At 39.2% G+C, this 5,985-nt stretch overlaps 1 long non-coding RNA gene across 1 annotated transcript in view; it reads left to right on the forward strand.

Moving 5' to 3' along the window:
• Positions 1 to 5,985, forward strand: part of LOC116086426 — a 44,148-nt gene that overhangs the window by 16,614 nt on the left and 21,549 nt on the right. Inside the window, exon 2 of the long non-coding RNA XR_004116921.1 lies at positions 1,890 to 2,001. This is a non-coding gene — a long non-coding RNA (uncharacterized LOC116086426). The remainder of the gene's footprint in view (positions 1 to 1,889; positions 2,002 to 5,985) is intronic.

Raw genomic sequence — 5,985 nt, forward strand, 5'->3', positions numbered from 1 at the left:
TGTCCTGTCCCTGCCGCCCTGCAAGTCCCCTGCGACTCGTGGGGCCTGTTCCTCCAAGCTGGCTGCTCGGGTCTTAGAAACTCACCAGAGAGGAAATGGCGGCTCTCGCCCGAGTCTCTGGCTTAAGGCGTTCCCTGTAGGTAGGCCCTCCACTTGCAGGGAAGGGGCAGAGGAGGACACTCATCCTTCTCTGTCACTCGGAAGCTGAGAGGATCCTCTCCCTGCTGCCCTGCGGCTCCCCTGGGAGTCGTGGACCCTGTGCCTCCGGCCTGGCTGCTCCAGTCTCAGAAACTCACCCGAGAGAAAATGCTTAATGGGCCATTCTTGTTGGAGCTTGGTAGAAGTTTGAGAGTAGTTCTGGCACTAGAGTTCCTGATCTTGTTTCCTGAGGAGAACTCAGACTTTGCTTTAAACTGGATTAAAGCCATTCTCCTGTTATTTTGATGAAGATTTTTTATGTACTATTCATGCTAGGGCCGTAAAAGCATCTGCCATCGTTAAGGAGGCCAGCACCACTAAAACTTCCTTTTGTATTGTGACAACAGGAAGGTGTTTCCTCAGTTCAGCACACAAGGACAGTCAGTACACAGCACACAAGGGCTGAGGCCCTAAGGAGTCTGTGGTGCATCTTCAGATGGTAGCAGGACTAGGCAGTATGAGATTTGCCATGTTGTTCTGATTTTCAGTACTTTGAAGAATAAAGGACTGCGTGGTTCATGGAAAGCAACTGAGTCCTGGCACGATAAACCAAGGTTAGGGTCTCTGTGGAGATGCCCCAAGGGTCTTTTGTGTGGAACTATGAGGGTGAGGTTTTGGTTGCAGTAAAGGCCCCAGGATATTGGAGAGACCAGGACCATTGACACCTGTCAAGAAGAGCTGCAAGGACAAGTGCAGAGTGAAGTCAACCTGAGTCCAAGAGAAAAGTTGTATGTGCATCAGGAGACGGGAAGATATGAGACCAAGAAGCAAGTTGGGGAGAAAAGGGTTTATTCAGCTTACATTTCCACATTGTTGTTCATCACCAAAGGAAGTCAGGACTGGAACCCAAGCAGGTCAGGAAGAAGGGGCTGATCCAGAGGCCATGGAGGGATGTCACTTACTGGCTTGCTTCACCTGGCTTGTTCAGCTTGCTTTCTTATAGAACCCAGGACTATCAGCCCAGAGATGGCACCACCCACAATGAGCCCTCCCCCCTTGATCACTAATTGAGATGATGCCTTACAGCTGGATCTCATGGAGGCATTTCCTCAACTGAAACTCCTTTCTCTGTGATAACTCCAGTTTGTGTCAAGTTGACACACAAAACCAGCCAGTACAGCCTACAATTGTGAATTAATACAAATGCTTTCTCCTGTTAATTGTTGTTTATCAGAAGATTTTATCATGAAGTGAGACTAGAACAATCATCATGCTTAAAATAGCTCTAACCTACTCCCTCTGCCCTTGGTCTTTTCTTTTAGGCGAAGAAAACATATAGTCAGTGATAAATCCAAGTAAAATTTATTCAATACAAAAAGGTTTCCCTACTTGTGCTACCAAGGAAGCTTATGTCATGCTGGGAACTGAACTCAGGTCTCATGCATGTAAATGCAATGCCCATAGAGCTACAGGCCCAGCCTCAGCCCTAGCAATGTTTGTTAGCATTTATAGCCCTGGCGCACTCATCCAGTGCTTTCTTTGCCACACTGAGAACTGTCATGCACCTTACTAAAGATTTCCCCAAAGTGATCTCCATGGAGACAAAATCAAATTCTGAGGACAGAACTGTGGATTTAGCAATTGTTAGTAAATATTGACCCTCCAAATAACAGCTTTCCTGGAAAAGCAATACCACAGCTTGAGTTTTAACTCTTTGTAGTATTTATTTGTTTGTCTTTGTTTTGTTTTAGGACAAGGTTTCTCTGCATAGTCCTGGCTATACTGGAACTGGCTCTATAGACAAGTCTAGCCTCAAACTGAGATCCACTTGTTCCTCCTCCCTCCGGAGTGTAGGGATTAAAGGTGCGTGTTACCACATCTGGCAGTGTTTTTATTTTTAAGTTTTATTCCTCTCCAGGCCACAGTCTCATTGTCTTTGTCTCAAGACCCTGCAGAATTCTTTATTTCTCACACTGGGGCAGGGATAATTTCTGTAGCAAGAAAATCACATCTACATGGAAATCTGGGACCTTGACCTTCAAGGACACACCAGAGAAGCTGATAAACACAGGACCCAGTAACATCTTGAGGGCTTTCACAGATAAGACAAGTGATTCTAAGTGGTATTTGGCAAATGCAGTGAAAGTGGCTTATTCAAATTAGTTTCCCCTTTCACTACAAGCAGGTATACTATAAAAAAAAATAATTTATTTAATGTACATATATTTCACAAAGTACTTTCAAATTTCTCTTTGGAAATTGCTATCAAAACCTTTATAGCATTCTTTTAAATATAATTATAGTTCATATATACTTTTCCTTTCTTCAAGGTCAATTTGTTATTAGACATAGAGAAGCAGGGCCTGGTGGTACAGGTCTATAATCTCAATTACTCAAATGATTGAGGCAAAGAATCTCAAGTTCAAGGACATCAAGTTCAAGTTAGCAAGAGGCTGGCTCCAAAATACGAAGTTTTAAATGGGCTATGGTATCTTTGTAGTAGAGTACTCATTTGACTAGCCCATGTGAAGCCCTAGGTTTGGTCTGAAGTATTTTTGTTAAAAACAGCCAAGGATAGCTAAATCTCACTTTTATCTAGTATTCAAAAACAAGATAGGTAAAATACATGTCTTTTGAAACATGTACACACAATGTCATTAATTTCCTAAGTTATTTTGAAGATGTTTCCAAACATATTATATCAAAATTAACTAAAGGGATTACAATACAATTGGAAAGATAATATAATTTTCCTAGGTTATTTATATCAGGGTTGAAATGCAGTCCTTCAAATGAATTGGGTCATTATGGCTCAAAGAACAGTCTTAGGTAGGACATATTTCCACAATGGAACACATGCTGTTGTTTAAAGGGCAGGGGGAAAGGAGGACTATAGTGTTTTGAATAGGAATGGCCCCCCAAACAATCATGTATTTCAATGACTGGCCCGTAGCGAGTGGCAATGTTAGTAGGTCTGGCCTTACTTGAGGAAGTGTGTCATTGTGAGGGCAAGCTTTAAGATATTCTATGTTCAAGCTATGCCCAGTGTGGTACACAGTAACCTGCTGCTGCTTAGGATCAAGATACAGAATTCTCAGCTCCTCTAGCACCACGTCTGCCTGCATGTTGTCATGCTCCATGCCATGATGATAATGAACTGAACCTCTGAAACTGTAAACCAACTCCAATTAAATGGTTTCTTTTATAAGAGTGGCCTTGGTTGAGGTGTCTCTTCACAGAAATAAAACCTTAATTAACACAGGAGGTTAATTATATTTTAAAGGTCTTTGTTATGATATTAAATAATTTAAAGGAGAAAATTTCATATTGAGTATTATTAGAACTTTAGGAAAGGCACATGTAAAGACTGAAAAACTGATGCCAAAATGTTAGACATGCCAGGCTGTGGGTCACAGGGCAGCAGGGATTTTCACTCTACAATTAGGTTTAATTTTATTTTCTTTTACCAGGTTGCCAGTATAGTGATAAAAGCATTCTTGCCTGACAAAGAGAATAAGTACATATAGGGACCTCAAACTGATTATGTTGCCATGTGGTTCTTTACCTATGGCGTGAAGTGGCTAAGTGACTGCTGTCACATTGGAGGCTCTTAGGACAATTCTCAGAATAAAATCCTAGGAACACTTCACAGTGATAATAAAGCATAATTTCATTCTGTGAAAAGATCTTTTTCCTTGAGTGCCTCACACTTTCATTAATGTAATTGTTTAACCATATGTGACTTTAGATCAAGGTGTGGAGTGTAGAGTTCAAACAGAAACCCACAGCCAGAGAGTGTGACCTTACACAGAGTTTGGCAGTCATTTACTGAGCATCCAGTTGTCACACAGCTTAAGTCACTCCTTCATGAGGCATTTACAAATGCCAGAGAGTTCCCTGCACCTGGTACCAGACAACTTCATGAGCAACTGTACCTTAGATATTTATGGCAATTTCTATGATCTGAAAATACTCTGATATGCATTCCTGATGTGTATCACAGAATTAGGAATAGGATATTCACCATATCGTTCTTACCAGTGTTCAAATACTTTCTCATGAGTGGTTTGTGGTTCAATCACTAACTTCATAAGGACGAAGAACTTGCTGTATTTCTCGTACAACTAAAAGGCGTGGCAAAGTAACTTTCGACTGTGCATGTTAGGAAACTTTTGGATTTCTTTATGGTCATAAAGTCCATAAACAAGTCCTTTGGGTCCCTAATTCTATGCTTCTTAATTTATTAGCCACCTGCACTTTGGTACTTTGGAGCTGTGATCAACAAATGAGATTCGACACTTAATTATCTAAACTTCCAAAAGAGATTAGATGAGTAATTAAGAGATTAATTTTATAAAAATACTTAGAATTACCATATAAACAATTAAACACATTTTTATCTATATAATTTTTTATAAAGTACTACCAGAATTTACATAATACTGAACCCATTAAATGAATTTATTCTGACTGGGAAAGCAAAGACATCAAGCTGTGACTTAACAGTCAAAAGAGCTTGATAGAGCTAAGTATTGCACATGGGTGAGACACTAATGGATTCATCCTGAGATTATAATCTGTGAATAAGGAATGAGAGACTAACCGGGGACACCATATTTTCCCAGAACATTAATCAGAACATTAATCACAGGCAGTCTGATGTCCATCAGGATCAATTCAAATGTACCTCTCCAGCATATCTAATACAAAGCCCCTTACCCACTAATGTGCTAGTAAGCCTCCACAACTAGATCTCTGGAGGGAAACTCTACTTGCCTGGATATGTGCAAATATTTACCATAAATTTTACTCACATAAATGAATTGCATCAAGCAGTATAATAGTGTATGCACTATTTACCAAAGCAAACTGTTTATATTTTTGAGAGGAGAACAGAGAGAGAGTGAATGAATGAATGAATGAATGAATGCCAGAGTTGGATACTGAGTGTTTTCTTTAAATGCTCTCCACCTTATTTTCTGAGACAGAGTCTTGCACTGAACTTGGAGCTCACAGATAGGCTGGACTCTCTGGCCAAGAAGCCCTAGGAATCTGCTCGTCTATGCTTCTCCAGCTCAGGTGCAATGCTACCACACTGATCTATTTATGTGGATGTTGAGGGTCTCCATGTTTGCACAGCAGATACGGCTGGCTAAGTATCTCCCCAGATCTATAGTAAACTATTTATCATTGACCAGTTCTTACAAAAGGTTTTGCTGAATTTTAGTATACTTTTGTATCCATGGCCAATTTGTGGCTGCAACTGAGCAACTCTAGCTTGAGCTTATGGGTGTTGTTCAGTGTGGAGCTGGAAAGAGACGTGTCTCTGCATGCCAGCCTATGATAGTTCTTCCCTGAAAATGTAATCACTGCCAGTAATCATAAGATCAAGCTATAAAATTAATGTTTTAGTATATATAATATATGTTTTTTGTTGTTCTCTTTTAAAAAAAAACTTTTATTGCATTATGATGAGAAAAGTTACATGATTTCAATTTATCTGAATTTGTTAACATTTAAAAACATTTTAATTAAATAGACTTGAATCACATTCTTGTTTCCCTTTTGTACCACGGCTCCTCCCAGAGACCCCTCCTTCAATACCTACAATATCTTTTTTGTCATGTTCCTTAAAATTTATAAAATATTATAACAATAAAAATAAGTATTATAAAAGTTGTTTATATAAAACAACAATTAATTTAACAGTCTTATGTAGGTACTCGTCTACAGCAATATTGAAAATACATTTTTCTCAATGTAAATTTTAAATATCTCTAAGCATATTAACTGTATACTTAAAAATAATAAATCATTACGAGTATTTTCTTAAATGAACATGAATAT

The sequence above is a fragment of the Mastomys coucha genome, unplaced genomic scaffold (genome assembly GCF_008632895.1).
Source record: "Mastomys coucha isolate ucsf_1 unplaced genomic scaffold, UCSF_Mcou_1 pScaffold12, whole genome shotgun sequence".
NCBI classification, from domain to species: domain Eukaryota; kingdom Metazoa; phylum Chordata; class Mammalia; order Rodentia; family Muridae; genus Mastomys; species Mastomys coucha.